Source organism: Hylobates moloch, unplaced genomic scaffold (assembly GCF_009828535.3).
Source record: "Hylobates moloch isolate HMO894 unplaced genomic scaffold, HMol_V3 SCAFFOLD_3, whole genome shotgun sequence".
NCBI classification, from domain to species: domain Eukaryota; kingdom Metazoa; phylum Chordata; class Mammalia; order Primates; family Hylobatidae; genus Hylobates; species Hylobates moloch.
The window spans coordinates 76651963-76672931 of record NW_026652278.1 but is presented as its reverse complement, the minus strand read 5'-3'; the positions used below and the strand labels follow the sequence as shown (position 1 = coordinate 76672931).

The window sequence follows — 20969 nt, the reverse complement described above, 5'->3', positions numbered from 1 at the left end:
TAATAACTCTAACATTTGTATCATGCGTAAGTATGCTTTCCATCAATAAGATTATATTTTTGATTGTTTAGTTTACTTATATTACTTTGTCATTGTATCATATGTAAAACTTTAGTCTTCTAAAATTTATTTTGTGTAAATTGTGAGAAAAATAATTTAATTTTATACTTTCATTTCCATATGGTTAGAGAGCTAGCCCAATATTAAATAATGCATTATTTTCTTACATAAAATGTCATCTTTATTTTCTATTGATCATAGGTACTGGTTTTTGTTCTGGTTTTCTCATGTGTTTATTCTGAAGAATTTTAAAATAGTTTAAACCCTTTCCAAAATATATTTTCAATGAAAATGGTACTGAATTTACCAATCACTTTAGCAAGCATTTCCTTCTTTATAATATTGATAATTCGATATTGGATCATACTGAATAAAGAGTTCTAGGCAGTATAATTTAAATTACACTTTGTCATATGACATGATTTTCAAATCAGGAGCATGGCAGGAACCTTCTTCTCTGCCTCTCTCTCTCTCTCTCTTCTTTCCTCTCTTTCTGTTGCTCTCTCTGTCTCACACACACACAGCCCAAAACATAGTTTCATAGTTTTAATCATATAGTTGTTGCAGCATCTTATACTATCTTATATTTTTATACCTAGAGTTTACTGACTTTGCATTGCTTTTACAAGAAGAAATAATTTCCCTATCATATTATCTTTTTAAAAATTTTTTTATTTGCTGGCCGGGTGTGGTGGCTGATGCCTGTACTTTGGGAGCACTTTGGGAGGCTGAGGTGGGCAGATCACCTGAGGTCAGGAGTTCGGGACTTGCCTGGCCGACACGGTGAAGCCCCGTCTCTACCAAAAATACAAAAATTAGCCAGGCGTGGTGGTGGGTGCCTGTAATCTCAGCTACTCAGGAGGCTGAGGCAGGAGAATCACTTGAACCCAGGTTGCAGTGAGCCGAGATTGCGCCACTGCACTTGGGCGACAGAGCGAGACCAAGTCTCAAAAAAAAAAAAAAATTATTTGCATAGGGCAATGTGGTTTACTAGAAATACAACGTGAAGCCGGGTCTGGTGGCTCACACCTGTAATCCAAGCACTCTGGAAAGCTGAAGCGGGCAGATCACTTGAGGCCACTAGTTCAAGACCAGCCTGGCCAACATGGCAAAACCCCATCTCCACTAAAAGTACAAAAAGTAGTTGGGTGTGGTGGCGCATGCCTGTATTCCCAGGTACTCAGGAGGATGAAACAGAAGAATCTCTTGAACCTGGGAGGCAGAAGTTGCAGTGAGCCAAGGCCACTCCACTGTACTTCAGGGTGACAGAGTGAGACTCTGTCTCAAAAAAAAGAAAAAGGAAATATAATGTGAGTCATATGCAAGCCATGTATGCAATTAAAAATTTTCCATTATCCATATTAAAAGAGTAAAAAGAAACGGATTAATTTTAATATATTTTACTTCATTCAGTATGTCCAAATATTATCATTTCAACATCTAATAAAAATTAAAAAGTAAAATGAGTTGTTTTACATTTCTTTTTTTCTATATGAAGTCTTTGAATTCTAATACACATATTTTACTTACAGAGCATCTTAATTTGGACTAGACAGATTTTGTATGATCAACAGCCACATGTGACCAGTGGCCACCATATTGGACAGATAAGACATTATAAATTAAATGATTTTTGTATGAAGATTTCAAAGTCAGTCACTTTTTGAACATGGAAAGTGTTCAAAGTTGTTTCTCATTTATCTTGGGGTTTCCAAGTACAAAAAACTGCATATATTGATAATATTCTTTACTCCTATATTAATTATTTTGATTATTTGTTATTAATTTGGTCAGCAATCCAAAATAGTTTTTTAAATTTTATTTTTTCTTTGTTTTATGCTAGCAGTTTAAATTTTGTTTTAAATTTAAGAGGAATTCCTCTATAATTCTATTGTTATTTTGATATTTGTCAATTTATTTTAGATAATTAGCTTTCATTATATGAGGAAAGTACTTTTCAAATATATTTTACTAAGAATCTTTAAGGATAAATGGATATTTCTTTAACACTTTCTGCATTTCAGGATGGTTACATGAATTTTTCCTGTGGCCTATCAATGTGCTTTCACATATTTATTAATTGACATCCTAATGCTCAGTGATTATTACAAAACCTTTGGAATAGGTTGCTGTTTGTCATGGCATATTTGAATTTTAATATAATCTAAGATTCATTCTTTTTACATGAAACAATTGTTTCCCAAATTTCAGCTAGGTGTGCTTTTCATGAAATCACTGTACCCAATAAACACTGGGCAAGAATCAGGTGTCACAAAAAAACATGTTTGTTAGTGTATAAATGTTGTCACTGAAAAGGGGCAGTTTGGCAATAACTCTTTATACGAATCAAAGGCATTTCAAAGACTTTTGGAAGCATCATTTTAAAGAGGAGATGGACAATAACAGCATTAATCCATTCATGAGGACAGAGCCCTCAGGACTAATCACCTCTTAACGGCCCTGACTCTTAATATCATCACCATGGCAACTGAATTTCAACATGGGTTTTGGGGCAGACATTCAAACCACAGCATGCTATGCATGACTAAACAAAAAGCTAGTTGACATGGAAAGCTTGGTACGGGATATAGTGTTATAACTACAACATTCTCAGTGGAATATATTGAAGACAAGAGTTGAATACATTGAATAAAGTCTAAGCTATTTTGTTAACTATTATTTTCATTCATTCCTTAGAATCAAGTATACACAGACATACATGCATGCAGGCAAGTGTATATATGTACAAGGAAGAACTGATTTCCACATTTCTGCATTACTATTCATAATTCAAATTGATTTATATCTTCAATGTATTGCTATCACTGTCAGATTTCATGTATCATTTGTGTGTCTTATTCAATGAATTGAGTTTGCATTGTATGCCCTATGCTTTAAAGTAATTTAAATGGCATAGAATTATACAAACATTGGGGGTGGTAAAATTTTCAAGTATTTTTAATTAGCATTTGAAAAATTTAATCTTATAATTCTTGTTTTATTCATTTTTCCCATTCATAATGGAAATTGGAAAATTTCTATTTGTGGCTGGGTGTGGTGGCTCATGCCTCAAATCCCAGCACTTTGGGAGTGTAAGGTGGGTGGACTGCTTGAGCCCAGAAGTTTGAGACCAGCCTGGGCAACATGGTGAAAACCCGTATCTGCAAACAATCCAAAAACCTAGCTGGCAAGGCGGAAGCTGCAGTGGGCTGTGATTGCACCACTGCACTCCCACCTGGGCAACAGAGTGAGGTCCTGTCAAAAAAAAAAAAAAGAAGAAAGAAAGAAGGAAAGAAAGAAAGAAAGAAAGAAAGAAAGAAAGAAAGAAAGAAAGAGAAAGAAAGAAAGAAAGAAAAGAAAGGAAGAAAGAAAGGAAGAGAGAAGAAAAAAAGGAAAAAGAAAAAAATACAATTATATTTGTGCATGCACATATATATGTTTTATAATTTTAACTTAATTTTTTTATTTTGAAAATACTGAGAAGCATTCCATTTATGTTTTTCCTTGCTTTCTAAATAATTATTTCATTCCGTTACTGGAATTATTACAAGCCAAACTGATTTGTTTCTTAATTTTATATATTTTATTAATTTTATTTTTTCAAATGCATTGACTTTTGATTTTCCTTCTCTTAAAATTATTTCTGACTTCCAGTTTATGTTGTTTTTACTGAAAAGTAGCAATTCAGTCTCAGGTTTTTATGCTGAGCACTTTATCAACAGAATTTAAATGATGATTGTCTATTGTTATTTTCTAACAAAATATTTGTTATTTGCAGCTTTGATTCCAATTTAAGCTAAGGATTCTTTAGAAGAGTTTTGGTTTTTGTTTGTTTGAATAGGAAAGTATTTGGGTTATTTTCTGTTACTTTGTTTTTGCTTCTTGTTTTATTGCACTATGGCTACAAATGGTCTCTAAAAATGCCTTATTTTCTTGAAGATATTACTTTTTTATTATAGTGAGGTTATAATTAATTTAAAAGTGTTCCACAGATATTTCTGAAGAATTGCTATTGTGTTTTTAGATAAGCCTTGATAAAATAGAAGAGAAGTCAGTTTGTTCTAACTTTGGTTTCAATATGTTTTACTATCTTTCTTGAAAATATTACATTTTTGATATACATCATAAAATATTCTATATTTTCTTCTCAAAGTTTTAGAGTTTTGTTTTTATAATTAGCTCAAGTCATCTGTAGATTTTTAAAAATATGAAATACATTTAATTATTTTCATATTTTTAAAAATCTACAGATGACTGTAGTGGGCACCCAATTTCCTCAGTGCTATTTATTGAATTTTTCTTTCTAGTTCTAAGAGTACCTATTCTCCTGAGAGACTACGTTATATAACATTTGAAGCTGTTGGGAATATGATATTTTTAATTTTTTTACAATACATACTTCGTTTACATTTGTAATATACATTTAATTGTGTATGCCATTGCCATGTACTTACAATAATAAAATCAGAAAATGTAATAGATTTCTTATAAAAAGATCTGTTAAAATTATATTCTCTAATTAGTTATAGTTGTCTGTATGTAAGACTGTCTTCTGTGTGCTAATTTTATTAGTTCTTTAGTTTTGGTAGCTATTCTCTATTTATTTATTTTTTTTTTATTTTCTAAGTAGATAAACCATAGCCTCTGTAATGCCGAATAATATAGTTTTATTTCATTTTGTAAAGTTCTTTCTCTTTTTTCTTTTCTGTTATTAGGCTTACTTAAAGCTTCAGTATGAAGTTGGATGACAGAGATGATAGTGGTACTTTGCCTTTTTGATGATTATGCTTTGCTATTAATTATCAGAGTAATGTTTTTCTCTTCTTTGGTATTTGGTATGCTATTTTTATCTGCTTTTAATTCACACATTGTTCATGTTTTCTCTTTGGCTGCATTCTGGATTGATTTCTACATCTGCTGACAATTCTCTTATGAAAGATTTTCTTATATGCTTTTTTCTTATTTTTGTTGTAATTTTTCCTGTGAGATCACTAGCATCATGAGTTATTCTTTAGAGACCAGATGTGCTTTTGGCTGTGGGCATCTCTGTTGGAAGTTCTTCTATTTGTCTCTACCGCGGCCCTGTGTTTTTCTGAGGTTGTGGTGCTAGTTTATAGGCTATTTTCTCAACTCAGGCAAAAAGGTTCCCATGCTACATGCTGAGAGTAAATTAAAACTCCAAGCCACAGCCAAATGCTTATTGCTGGCTTTCTTTTTTCTGCAAATATCCAGGAGGTTACCCTAATCCTCTGATAAAATTGAGGGCATTGAATGGAGTTTTTTATATTTCACATGCTACATATTAATTCCAAACTCCTGGCTTTAGCCTTAAAGCTCATTTTCAGCAACTCATGCACACAGAACCCATAGAGTTTCCTCTTTGTGTGTCTTGTGCCTACTGTTACCTACCTTCCTTCCTTCCTCTGTTTCTCATTATTTCATCAATAGATTAGTATGATTATTATTATAATGGATTTCAATTTTTTGAGTGATAAGGATGTATTTAGAGGATTTTCTCAATAAAAGCTAGGAACCCTGGTTAAGAGTCTTCTTTGTTTCAAACACTTGTATGTTTTTGTGTTATGCTACTTTTGCTGGAATATACAACTTCTCATCACTTGGGCTAAGGATATTGCCACTGGTGCTCTCACTTTAGAGGGTGTTAGCTGTGTCAAGAGGTAACCAGGAGCTCTATGTGCAGGATCTCAGTGATGTGATTGGTTTGACATTTGAAAGACTTCCCAAAGATTTTGGTAAAATATTTGACATTTTCTGTCCTCATGACATACTTTTGGTTTCATTAACTCTTGCTGTTGGTTAATGTCTCTGTTTAGAGTTGTTATAAAAGAATACCTGAGGCTGGGCAATCTACAAAGAAAAGAGGTTTATTTGGCTAACAATTCTGGTGAGTGGAAAGTTCAAGATTTTCTACAAACAAAAGAGGTTTATTTGGCTAACAATTCTGGTGACTGGAAAGTTTAATTTACTCTCAGCATGTATCAGCTGCATCTGGTGAGGGCTTCGTGGTGCTTCAATTTAAGGCAGAAAGTAGAATGGGAGTAGGCATATGCAAACAGATTGCATAGTAAGAGAGGAAGTAAGAGAGAGGGAGACCAAGACAGCCAGGCTCCTTTTAACACCAGACTAACCCATTCCCTTTAGATGGAGAACTTACTTGTAAGAGGACATTAATCTATTCATGAGAGATCTGCCCCCATGGCCCAAACATCTCCCACTAGGTCCTACCTCCCAACACTGCCCCATTGGGGATCAAATTTCAACATGAGTTTTGGCAGGGACAAACCATATCTAAAGCATAGCAGTTCAAGATGTTAATGTGGCTTGACTTGGGTGGTGATGGTCTCTTTTACTTATTGCCACAGAGGACTTTTTTTTTTTTTTTTTAACATTCACTAAATGTAATGAGACAGCCTTTTACCAAGACCAGTTTTACCTTCTTATTATTTTATAAATGTCTCTCTATGTACACAGTATTGGCGAGACAGCATTTCACTGGTTTTTCATGCTGACATAGAAGTGCCTCTACTGTTCCATTCATTTGACCACTGACCACTCACCGCAAGACACATTTAGAGGGGAGAAAATGGAGAGCTACAGACTACTGACCAAGACCTTCCCTGGTGAGATGGTGAGGGGTAGGCAATCCGTAGTCACTAGATTTCTTCCCACTAAAATACTGAAGTCCTAAAAACTTTTGTTTCCTAGATATTCAGTGAGAATAAACAGGGGAAATTGAGTCTTATATCTTGCAATGAGATGTTATACATTTATTCATAATTTTATATTTTCTTATCAAATGAGAGAATTTGTATTCATTGACATACTTCTCTTCCTTGCTTTTTCTCTCTGCAAGCCTTTCCCCTTATACTTTATTACTCATAAAAACACATCTATAGATGCTGATCTGGTCATTTATAATACAGAAAACTGTTTGACTTTGAATTTTAAGTCCTAAAATGCTCTCCCAAACTTGCTTTTTAGCCAGATGTTCAGCAGACTTCCTCATCTGAAAGTGTCATCCAGGGCTATGCCAAACACTGGGCATTACAGACACTTGGAAGAACACAGATTCGGGGAGGTTACTGGAGCATAAAGGTCAACCTCAAATGACACAATAAAAGCAGAATCAGGCTTGTAACCTTCAGCAATCTCCCTTCTACCTCAACTGTAGTAAATCAAAGCTGCTTTGTTTTGACTGTGGTATGACAAACCATTTGAGGTGAAATAATTGCAATTCACATGGGACAATTGTCTAAGTTGGCCTCACTGATAGTATTAACATAGAGAAAGGCTGAGAGCAAAAATATTTTGGAGCCATTTGGAGCTCTAAAACAAAGATACTGACCAAATCAAGCCAAAAATGCCCAAATTAAAATACTTTAAAATTTAAATAAATCTAGAACTAAATTTAATTAAATCAATTTGTTAAGAAATTAAAAAAAAATTCCATTAGAGTGAGAGCAATCATTCCTTCCTTCAACAAATATTTATTGAGCCTCTCCTAGCAGACTTTTGTTTCTCAATTATTCAACCAGATGGGGCTGCATGCCTGCTTGTGGCCTGGTTATTATTATACAGAGCATCTCCTTTCACTCTCAAAGGGGTCCTCATTAGGATGACAATGATATGATCAAATTCCTCTTCATCCAATATATTGCATCATTCATTCTGATATTTTGTGTGTATGTTTTGTTTTGTTTACAGCATATCAGGTTTATCCCAGGCTTAAGGTCTTTTCCATGGATGTTTTCTCCCTATGGAATGCTCCTTCCCTGAAGAATTTTCTTTCTTGTTATTCAGATCTCAGTTTAAATATTTCTTTTCTAGTGAAACTCAGAATAAAGTAGCAATCTAATCATTCTCTACTGAATTACCTTATCACTGTCTGATAAGTTTATTCAGTAATTTCTATATTTATTGTCAGTCTATCACTCTCCAACCCAACACGTGTACAAAAAGAGGTAAAGCATCTCACTACTTAGAACAGTGGTTGGCGTTTCATAAACTCTCCAGTACACAGAAAGATTGAAGTATCTTTGCAGATAGATTGTCATCAGATAATCTTCCTGAAGAGGACTATAGTTTTTTGCTCATTTTATGTGACTATAAACATAAGTCTAAGGCACACTTTTCATGCTCAAGAGCAAATCCTGTGCATCATAAACTTTTCATGTAATGAAGGCTATTTTCAGCTCCAGATGCCATTGTTTCTGTTTAAGAAGAGAGGAAACAGTTTTTTTTTTTTTTTGGAATAGTTTGGACTGTTATTAAAATCAACCTGTTAGGAAAAGATTTTTGAGCCCGGAAAACTTCACCTAGATAAAAATAACCAAAATACTTTCCCCAGGTAAAGCAACTTACAAGTGCTTTTGTATTAATGACCTTTGTTCAGAAGAGTCAACGAAATATGCAGCTTTTTTGCAAAAAAGAAAAAAAAAAGAATAGTGCTTAGTTCACAGCAAGTGTTGAATGAATGGCTGAATGAGTATATTCCTGAAAACCTTCTCTCCAACAAGGTTCAGTTTGTTTCACTGTTATGTATCATTATTGCATTCTGGACATTTACTTCCTGGTACTTTGTACCACTTTTAAATTAAGTAGTAACTAGTGTTAGTTATCATCTGTATAAGTTCCATGAGGACCGGATCCATATATTTCTTTCTCAACTCTGAAAAGAAGAATTTGTACTTACTTGTGAAATGTACTACTTGTATATTTTAGGTGCACAATCAAATAAATCAGTAGATTGCAGTTAGTATATCCTACAAACTACATACATTGGGCACATTAAGGAGAATATATTATCTGACTGGAAAGTTTAATTTGCATATGTTAAGATAACCATAGGTTTATCCTTGAGAATTATTTTACATTAGTATGTAAAACCGAGAAAGGATTTGCCTGCCATTGAAAGCTGTTGGAATAAAGTTATTCATGACTGACCCCAAACAGAATTAGTCAGAACGTTTTCTGTAGCCATGCTTTCTGTCAAAGAGAAGGGAGTTCTGTAGAAAATAATAAACAGATGCTGAAGAGCAGCTGCTGAAGTCCAGAATGATGGATAAGAGCTCACAGGAGTAAAAATGAGTTTCCAGGTCCCAGGCTGCTTGGATTATATGCCGTATCTGGAGAGAACTTTGGCCTGAGATCTGATCCACCATCTGCTTTCTTAGAGGAGTTACAGGAAGACAGAAAACAAATGGTACGTTTTCAGTTTAGAAAAAAAAGATGTCTACAGAGCGAGGTCTGAGACTGTAAATCAGGAAGATGCTGGGTGCAACTGCAAGGTGCAAGAACACATGTATGAAATATTGGTCAATATGAGCCAGTGGAAGATGCTGGCATCACTGAGGGACAACATGGTTTACAAGGAACAAGTAAAGCTGCTTCTTTCCTTGTTCGATTGCGACATTAAACAGGAAGATTAGAAAAATGTGAAGTAGATGGTGTACCTAGGCCCATCATCAGGTCCTTAAGGACAAAAGTAAAGTAAAATATGTGTCAGAGTTTTTCCTGTGCAAGAAAACCTGTTGTTGTTTGTATGTGGATTAATCAATTGATTTACAGTGGAATGGTTTTCTCCTTCTTAGCAGATAATCCTGTTTCCTAATATTTCTCAAATTTCTTTTGGTTGAAAGAATTCTCCCTATCTCTGAGGAAACTCCCCACCCCAGTGGAAGCCTGGGGACTCAGATTCTTCCCCTCCCTTATCCTGATGCAGCCTGAAGTGAAGCTATGGCCTAAGCTTCAGTTAGAAATAGGATTCAGCATCTAGCCTGAAAAATGACAGCAGTAATATCAATCTAGATGATTTCTTTGGCAGAGAGGCTGAGATAAAATGAGATCAAGTGTTCAAAAGAAGTATTAGGTGTCCAACAAATGGTAGATCCTTTTGAGGTTGATTGTTTGAGAAGAGTATACAAACTACTATGAGATTACTGTAGGAGGCAAGTAACTCCATTGAAGGAAAATGGTAGTGACTACAAAGGCAGTATAGTAAAATTTGTGTGTTTGGAACAAGGAAGGATGGATATGTCTGGCTACAGGGTCTATTTCAGGTCTCCATGTAAACAGGAGCCTTGTTTACTGATAATACTACAATGGTTGCTGTGAATCATGTTTGTTATGAAGGGAACAGGAAAAAAATTCAAACTACCTGAGACTCTCCTGAAATATATCTCCCCACTCATGACCACTATCCCAGGTATAATTCTTTTCTAAGCAGCTCAGAGATGTCATTTGTTTCTTTTCACAAGGCACAAAGAAGATGTCAGTGTTCAGCATCTTTCATCTTGCTGATTTACCTAGATCTTGAGCCACTCAATCTCAAAACAATTAAAAGCATAGTAGTCTATGGCTATACACATCTTTCTGCTCATGCTCATTACATATTGGTAATGTCTGGTACCATGATACTACACACCAGTAATGAGTCACCCCTCATAATGTTACAGTTTTTTATGTTCAAGTAATATATGTTTGCTTTAGATAATGAAACACTCCACAAAATGGAAAGATCAAGGGATGTTAGGAGTCAAATAAAGCTACATAGGAGAACAGGATTGGTCTCTGGATCTCAAGGTAAAACTAATTAAATTGGGTTGAGGCTTGTCATTTGGAAATGATAGTAAGTTTTCTTTCCTGGCTATGAAAAAAATAAGTTAGTTGGGTTGCCATTTCCAGAAGCAAAGCAATCTTTATCTGCTTTTTTTTTTTTTCCTTTTCCCCCCTTTTTCTGTTATTTTAATCTTCTCTTATTACATAGCCTGGCTTCTTCTGCTTCATTAACTCGTGTTTCATCATAGCTACCTTTAAGTGTAACAATCAACTCCTAAGTATATATTATTAATCACTGGCGAGACAGAAATGAGTTCATAAAACCCAAATACAAATTTTGGGGGATATGGAAGATAACTAAAGAAGGGTATGCTCTCCTTTTATATATTTTAATATATTCAATAAAACCCCAATAATTAAGTGTATTATAATGATGTACAAATATATGGATCCATATAACAGAATAGAAATAGAACCAAATAAATATTAAATATTTCATTACATATCTTAAGTTTTCATTTATTTATAAGAATATGATAATACATAAATACGATTTAATACTGACAAATATGCTTCTAATCATATTACTAATTAAATGATCTTGGGAATCTGTGTAATCATCTAGGAAAAAAGAAAGCTGGATTCATTTCAAGATTTAAGGAAAAAATACTGAAATAATTACATTCCTAAAATTTTTAGATAGAAATATTAGTGAATAAATTTGGAGCGAGAAGGAACTTTTTTTTTTTTTTTTGAGATGGAGTCTCACTCTTTCACCAGGCTGGAGTACAGCAGCATGATCTCAGCTCACTGCAACCTCTGACTCCCTGGCTCAAGCAATTCTCCTGCCTCAGCCTCCCGAGGAACTGGGATTACATGCATGTGCCACCACGCCCAGCTAATTTTTGTATTTTTAGTAGAGACGGGGTTTCACCATGTTGGCCAGGATGGTTTCAATCTCCTAACCTCATGATCTGCCCACCTCAGCCTCCCAAAGTGCTGGGATTACAGGTATGAGCCACCGCTCCTGATGGAACTTTTTAAAGGTAGTAAACAAAACCCAATAGCCACAATGGTAAAAAATGAATTATTCTAATAAAAGAATAAAAGAAAGAAAGAAATAAGGAAGGAAAAACAAAGAAATGAAGAGAGGAAAGAAAGAAGGAGGGAGGGAGAAAAGAGGAATGAATGGAAAAAAAGAAAGGAAAAAGAAGTTTCCTGTTTTGCCTGAACTATCATAATCAAAGACAAAATGCAAAGATCAAAAGAAAAAAACTACTTCAATCTCATGTCATCATCAAAGGCCTCATTTCCCTTAAAAAAAAATAGCTCCTACAAATCAATATGAAAATCACCAATAACTGAATTACATACTGGGGAGGAATATTAAGAGACTTCACAGGAAATAAAAAAATTAAAAAACTTTTAAAATATAAAAAGATGTTTTCATGTCACTCATCATAAAAAGAATTACATTTAAAAATGAATGAGTTAGTACACTTCTAAGATTAAACAAAGACAAATATAGTTTCATAAAACAAACTGTCATGTCAGAGAGACTTTGGAAAACAGAGGATTTAAGATTTTAAATTGGTACCATTCTAGTAGGATGACAATGAGGAGAACCCAAAGGTCTAAAAAGGTACATATATTTCACCCAACTTTTCCACTTTAGAAATTTATTCTATATACTACTTAAAGTAGCATAATTTAAACAGCAAATAAACTAAATGCAAATTCACAGATGGGTTGTTACATCGTTTTATGAGTCCCTTTGGATTGCTGTAACAAAATACCATAAACTGGGTCGTTTATAAATAACAGAAAACTATTTATTATGGTTCTAAAGGCTGGGAAGTCCAAGATCAAAGTGCTGGCAGATAAAGGGCCCTTGTACTCATACTGCATCTTCTTGCTGTGTCCTCACATGGTGGAAGAAGCAAGGCAGCTCTTGGGCCTCTTTAAGGTCATTAATCCCATTCATGAGGACTTCACTCTGATGATCTAATCTACCTCCTAATGTCATCACATTGGTAATTATGTTTCAACATATGAGTTTTTGGTAGGAACATAAACATTCAGACCATAGCAGTCATATTCTGCTATATGCAATGAATGGAATTGTATACAATTATAAAAAGAATTAGAATGTTCTATATGAACTGAAATAAAATGATGTTGAAGATCATTTTAGATGAAAAAGCTAGATCATTGCTAGATGAAAAAGCAAGATGTGGAACAGTGTGTATTACGAGCTGTTATTTATATAAAAAGAGATAATGGGATTTTTTGTTCATTTTACTTATACATTTATAGAGTAGCTTTACAAAGATTTATAAGGAATTAACGGCATCGATTGCCTACCACAGAAGAACTGGGTGAATGGGGGATAAGGGTAGAATACTTTTTATTGTAAACCTCTTTATGCTGTTTGATACTGAACCATGTGAATGTATTACTATCCTAAAACTTAAATTCAATTAAAATAGCATTTTAAAATAAAATAAAACATACTGTTACTATATTAATTTTCCATAATTCTTAGCAAAGTCATAGACATTGAGTGAATACTAAATAAATTTTAAAGTAGGTGTACTAAAACCATATTTAAAATGGGAGCTAGTAAAACATGTTACCTTAAACAAGTCTCTCTTTCATTCATTCAGTCAAAATTACCTGAGTGCCTGATATAATGGAAGCATGAAAGGCACTTGAGATGTAGTGGTAACCAAATCCAGCATGGTCTTTGTCTTCAACAAGCTGGTGACTAAGTTCCATAATTAGATACACAAGAAATAAACAAACAAACAAAAGCTAAGAAAAGCACTTAAGACATAGTCTGAGGATTGTATTTGGAACTATAGCAATAGATATTTAAGGAACAATTCCATTTTACAAAAGTATTCTATGGTAGGTCATGCTATATCTCTCAATTTAGTTCTTCTTATATCTTACAATAAGTCTTGATGATGTTCTTTATCTAGAGTTTCCTTTTCTAGTCTTATTTACATAGCTCAAAAATGAGGATACTAATAGCTACTTTATCTTATAAGAGTTAAATGACAAAACTTTTGTGCATCTACCTGGCAAGGTTTCTTGCATGAACTAGAATAGGTTGTTAATAAATGTTACTTGTAGCTGAATTGGCTTACACTATAGGGATGTGTATTTGATTTACAAATTCCCCGTTGCTCACTCTTAATTAAGGAACACCACTTACAGATTATCCACAAAACACTCCTATTGGGTCTGGAATGTGTTCCTGGACAACTAATGTGGGTTATGCCCAATATTTAAAAATGTCCTGCAGGTATAATCACAGAGCTTTTCTGTGAAGACAAGAAATCAGGAAAAACTGAAAATTTGATTACCTCCTCATGGTTTAAAGCACAGTGGGAATCTAATGTTTATCTGCCAGATCAATTCCACCTTAATTCTCAAACAAAACTTCCCTGAAGAGATTGACTTTTCAAGATTTCCAAGAAAATGGAGACAGTGGAGACACCAACCAGTATAATTGACCACTGACAGCCTATTCATAAGGAGAGACTAAAAACAGGGGAGCCAGGAATTCAGAAGATCCAGTGCTGGTTCTCAAAAATTTATCCACATATCAAACAAATCATTAAAAATTCATTTTAATTGTTCACAGTTTTGTCAAGTGCGTATCATGTACAAGAATTAGGTTATGTACCTTGTACTGCTTTGCTTAGTGCAATGATTTTACCCCAAACTGTACTAATCATGCATCCATCTTTTGACATATTTCAAGTTCCATGTTTAATTATACCTCTTGTCATGACACTTAGAGAATGTTTTGCCCTTGACCCCTCATGAAAAAATAAAGTAAAATAAATATCAAAAAGTTTCCTATTGCAAGAAAATTTGGTTCGCCCATATCAAAAGGCCCTTTGATGGCTAAAATGTAGACTCAGCAGATTTGATTTCAAATTCTTACAAATTGATTATTTTTGTAGGTTAATTAATTTATCTGAATGTCTGTTGCCTCAACCATAAAATTACTATAACTCAGGAATAATAAATAAGGATATGTAGACAGAGGCCTAGCACAAAATTTGGCACACAGTTAAGTCCTCATTCCATGAAAAACTCTGTTGCAACTTGAAATATGGGCCTAAGAGTACCTAAGGAGATGTTTCTCTTAAGAGAAAATTCAGAACCCTGTGCCTCTGATTACTGTCAACAATGTAGTCAGTTTTTCTGCTTCTCTCTGTTCACATTCTTAATCCACATTATGAGATATTATTTAAATTCATATGTCCAATTTTTTTTAACTATATTAAAAACTGAAACACTGGTAGTACCAAATTAGAAATAAAGATGATAATAGCTCAAACCATTCCATTTCATGTCAGTCACACATTGGTGAAATTGCCCTATCATATTCTATGAAAATAGCTCTCTCAGGAAAAGGAGGATGGTGGGCGTGTGGCTTGGTACAGCACTGTGTTGGTTGTCTCCTAACATCAGTGTCATGTAAAACACCATCAAAAGAAACAGGTAATTCTGCTATTTATCTTCAAAATGTAACTCTTGGGCATAGAATGTAAATAAATAGATTCATTTAGGAAAGTCTAATTAACAGAGTTGAAAATGATTATGTTTTTTTTCTGAATTTTGCAGAAAGTGGTTGTGTCTGTCTAGTGATACATGTGATGTTATTAGATGTGATTGAAATTTATCCAAAGTGGACTATGAGAAAGAAGCACAGAAAGCTATGGATGGCAGAATGAAAGTAATCTCTAATGTGCTGGACCCTTTTGATTGAAGGCTAATTGGGTTTTGTGGTTATTGTTTCTTTGCTTTTAATCTTCAGGTAGTCTTGGCCCCATTTTCCATTCTTTTTTTTAATGCTTCCTTCTACTCACTCAAAAGTGAACCCTTTGGAAACTTCTAGTTAAAAAGGCCATTGGAATATTCACAAAAGACCGTCCCCACATATGCTTTCCATGAAAAAAAATTATGAATATGGGATGTGGAGGGGGAGCTACATCAATGGATAAATCTCAGAAGGAGGCACCACCTCACATATAAGACAGGCCAAATACAGTGAAGGTGGAAATACACTACAAAAACTTGTATGTAAAATTAAACTGTATGGAGAGTTGAGCAGAATCAGGCTCTGAACACCTTATAGGAGTGATAAGAACCCTATTAAGATTGCTCAAATGGAGAGGATGAGGGCAAAGGTAGCAGAGGGTAGGGAGAGTGGTGAAACTTAGGCATTTGTCCTGGGCTTTACACCTTCTTGAGCAGGTAGCCATGGCCACGAGACACCTACCTTACACCAACCTCAGCTGTAGGTGCCCTATAAGCAGAGACCAGAAATACTGCTAGGATTTTCTCTCTGGGGAGTCATGGTATGAGCAGAGTGGAGGTCTCAAAACAGCAAATTTCTGCTTACCAGATGAACACAGAGCACCACCTCAGAGCATGTCTCAGCAAGGTGGCTTTCAGTAAAGCCTTCCCTACTCCAACTGCAACTGAAGTTGCAACTGTCAAGATAAAACTAAATAAAACCCTCCTCTCTCCAAGCCCACAGGTTTTACACAGGAACCCATATTAAAATTTGTTAGAAGACACCACAAATCCTAATACAGCAGAACAGTATGAAAAGTCGCATCAAAAATAATGATGCTCAAAGGAAGAGAAGCAATGTGAGGAATCACAATTATAACTCTATGGGAAAGCGATTCTCTCAATGTTTGTAACTGCTTCTTCATGTTCTATGTTTTTAGACTGTATACCCAATGAGTTTAAAATTTCAGTGCTTCCATTGACTAAGTGTGTATCCTTGGGCAAATTATTTTATTTATTTTATCATTTACTTATGTATTTATTTATTTACTTTATTTTTCTCAGTTTCTGCACATTAAAGTGAGAATTTATTTAATCTACCTTACAACACTGTGTGAGGATTATTTGTTAAAAGCTTAGATCAGTCCCTGGCAGAAATTATCAAAAAACCATTTGTCGTTATTGTCATTCTTTTAATATTTATTAAATTTAAAATAATAATTAAAAATAAATAATATAATAATACATACAATACAAATGTGTTGCGGAAAATTGGGAGATACACAAAAGATACTGAAAAAAATTGTGCAATCCTACCATATTTTGCAATACATTGCCTTCAAGTTTTTTTTAAGCCTATATAGTGAAGTATATACATGCTTATGTTACTAATTTGGGTGAGTGTATAGTTTTGCCTCATATTTTTTATTCCAGTGTAATTATTCATAGCTCTGCTTTTCACTTTCCAAATGTCTTAATTTAGATGATAAGTTATATGGTCACCCTAGTCATACCATACATATTGTTTTGAATCCTATATTGTATTTAATATCATATATTGGTTGTTTTCCAAAGCATATTATTCTAAAAAGCATATGTAATCAGGTTCAAATCAATATATGGTTGAATCATATTTAACCAATTATATATTTTTAAATTGAGGAAATAATATTACCAAATGTAAACTACAATTATCTTAAAATGAAATACTCTCATGGTGTTACCCTTATCTGCAGAGTAGAAAGTCCACAGACAGCACCAATATGTGCAATTATAGATTATATAATTAATTTATATTTATAAATCATCAAGAAATGCCAGACTATTCAATAAATTCCGTTGGAAAAATTAAATATATTTTTAAACATATTACTCTTAATATAAAACCGCACACTAACATAAATTTCAGATAGAAATATAATAAAATTGAATAGCTTAATTACTATTAATTCATTTCATTCTTAGGCTAAGGATAGCATTAGCCCATATGAACTACTTTTTAAAAAATAACTAATAGATTTGACTCCATAAAAGGCAAAACTTTTGTATGCTTCAAAAAATATCATAAATAATAAATCAAAGAGCAATCTGGAAAAATTATATGATAGTGAATAGTTTATTATCTTCAAAATAGCAAACTCTTTTAAATAAGGCTGAAATATTGTAGTATTTCAAAGTGAGCAAAGGAAAATAATTAAAAATTCATAAAGGCACAAATGAAACTGACCGATATACAAGTGAAAAAAGGATTCAATATTGCTGGCAATCAAGGTGCCATATAAAATATTAGTGGTATATAATTTTCCCTGTACAAGTAGCAATTAAAACAATACTATCCAGTGTTGGTAAAGAAAAAAGTAAAATCAATTTTACTTTTCACTCATGGAAATGTAAACGGATATAATCTTTCTAGAGGAAAAGTTATCAAACTATATCAAAATCTAGGAATTTATCCTCAAGAAATCATTTGGACATCAAGGTACAGAGACTTGTACCTTGGACAATGGTTGTTAATCACTGTAATCAGGCAAAATTGGAAACCCACTAAACAGCCCTTCATAGATGACTGGTAAAATAATTTATGTTAAATCCTTATAATAGTATAACCTTTAAAATAATAGTTTAAAAGAATATAAAATTAAGAAAATTCTGTGGGAAAAAGCTCACAATATATTGAGTGGGAAGTAGAAGTTACAAAATACAGATAGTATAATCCTGATGGTGTTCCTTTTTTTGTTGTTGTTGTTAATTGAGACAGGGTCTCACTACATCACCCAGGCTGGAGTGCAGTGGTGCAATCACAACTCACAGCAGCTTGGAGTTCCTGAGCTAAAGCGATCCTCCAGCTTCAGCCTCCCAAGTAGCTGGGACTACAGGTGCATACCACCATGCCTGGCTATTTTATTTAATTTTATTTTTCTAGAAACAAGGTCTTCCTATGCTGCCCAGGCTGATATTCAACTCCTGGGCTCAAGGAGTACTTATACCATGGCTTCCCAAAGTGCTGAGATTACAAGCGTGAGCACCCAGCCAATCCTAATTTTGTAAGGCAAATGAGTATATTGTGTAATAAGATATGAATATTTAATTTCTGGTACCTCAGATTTGATTAAGGTGTCAATATAATGAATAATAGATAATGAAGTGTGAGACAAATCACCACACGCAGAATTTATAAAGGAAATAATTAGATAATCTAGAACCATTCCGTAACACTTGATCTCCCTCTCTGACTTTGAAACTATAAAAAGGACAGAGGAGAGATGACAGAGTGGAAGTGTCTGACAGTCTGGTGACAGAGGCTCCTGAATGCCCAGCTCTCCCAGGGCACGATGATACAATGTAGCGAGCAGTCCTGTGGACTAGCTGTAGACCACACAGGAGAACCGAGAACCATTTGGGAGCTGTCGTCAGACCTGCCGAACAGGCCCCCTGGGAGGGCAGAAGAACAATCCACCTTCCCGGGTAGAGTGGGTAGAGTGGGCCCCCAGTGAGCCAGGGCCAACAGGGAAGGTGCAGTTAGCAAGCTGGGCAGACAGACTGAAACACTCTAGCTGAGACAGGCAAGGGCAGGTGTGCTTCCCTCTGGCCCTATGAGGCCTGCTTTCAACATAATGGTTAAAACCAAATACAAGTCTGTCACAGTGGCTCGAGCCTGTAATCCCAGCACTTTGGGAGACTGAGATGGGAGGATCTCCTGAGGCCAGGAGTTCAAGACCAGCCTGGGCAACATAGCAAGACCCTGTCTTTATAAACATTTTTTTAAAAAAGTAGCCGAGCGTGGTGGCAGGCATTTGTAGTCCCAGCTACTTGGGAGGCTGAGGCAAGAAGACCACTTGAGCCCAGAAAGTTGAGGCTGCAGTGAGCCAAGATCATGCCATTGCACTCCAGCCTGAGTGACAGAGTAAGACCCTGCCTCTAAAAACCAAACAAACAAATAAAAATGAATACATATGTATGCCACAGAGAAAGTAGAAAATATTTGGAATAGTATGCATGAATTGATTATCAGTGGTTATCTCTGAATCATGTACCCATAGGAAATTTTTCCTTTCTTGTAAATAAAATTTTTCGTTTCTTGTAAAATAAAATAAAATAAAATACTAGATATTTTCCTAGTATCTAGAAATCATGTGTTTCCATATATGATTGGTAAAAGATTGGTGTCTATATAATTTAAAAGGAAAGACTTGAAGATATTAGCAATCAAATATATAAAAATATACAACCTGACAGAATTAATGGGTTTGGTGACATTCATGGTGACATGGTCAAAATCAGATAATTCTCTGTTTCTCCTTCTCATGGCAAGCCAGAAAAACGGTAATAAGAGTGACAGATTTTACATATAAATCCATTCTGCTAACAATGTTTTTATGGCTCCTGGAAGGCAGAGTAGCTTAGCAGACTTAAGTATTCCCAGCAGATGCCAGTCTGGAAGATATACTCTTTCATCTGTATGGATTAATAGACCAAGGGAAAGTGATAATTAGTTTCTGCTTTGTGTCCTCAAGAATCTGTTTTTTCTCTATCTAATTTATTCATGGAAATGTCCTTCCCAGGACCAAGTTGCACCCCTCCACAGAAGGCCCTTCACACTCTAGCATAAATGATACCAGTGAAGTTGGGCAGTATGCAGCTTGTACAACAGTTCACAGATACACATCCTGTGGGAATAGCTCACTGCAATCTTCTCTCCTTGAGAAATCCTTTCCTGAGTAACCCCAGATCTCTCCTTCCACTTTATGTGAACTTTTATTGCCCCTCCATTTTTATATTTCCTTAGCAATCATGTCTTTTATGTGTCCTTATTTGTACTTCTTCATGCATTTTTACTTCCTCAGTACAACTGGAGATATTCGAGGCCAGGTAATAGGCTGCATGCTTTTTAATCCTTGGTAGCACCTGTCTCAGTGCCTTGTACACTGTGTAGTAATCAAGGTGACAGTTGAAACAACAAAAATAATAATGATGATAATAGATAATATTTATTGAGCTCTCACAATGTCCCAAGCACGACATTCTCTGAATTGAGTATTTTATTTCATCCTAGCAACAGCTATATATGTTACAGATTAGAATATCTTAATTTATAAAGAAGAAAGCCAGAGTTTATTAATGTTATGCAACTTGTCCAATGTCAAACTATTAATAAGATTTTGAATGAGTGAAGGAAGAAAACATTTCAATATCTTGCAGACATTACGTCCTTTGTAGTCTGTAATTCCATGTCAATAAACACAGTTAACTACACTGAGTTTACTGATGGTAGATGCTATGGTCTGAAAGTTTGTGTCCCACCGAAATTCTTATGTGGAAACCTAATCCTTAATGTGATGCTGGTAAGAGGCAGTGCCTTTGGGAGGTGATAGATCAGGAAGAAGAAATCCTCCTGAATAGCGTTCAAGCCCTTCCAAAAGAGGTGCAGAGAGTTGTGTCATGCCTTCCAATGTAAGGACACAGAGAATGTACCCTCTATCAGAAAATTGCCCACAGCACACACTGAATCTGCC

General features: G+C 34.6%; 1 protein-coding gene across 7 annotated transcripts in view; it reads right to left on the bottom strand.

Annotated features, from left to right (window-relative positions):
• Positions 1–20969, bottom strand: part of NRG3 (neuregulin 3) — a 1130131-nt gene that overhangs the window by 223307 nt on the left and 885855 nt on the right. The gene's annotated exons all lie outside the window — the stretch shown is intronic.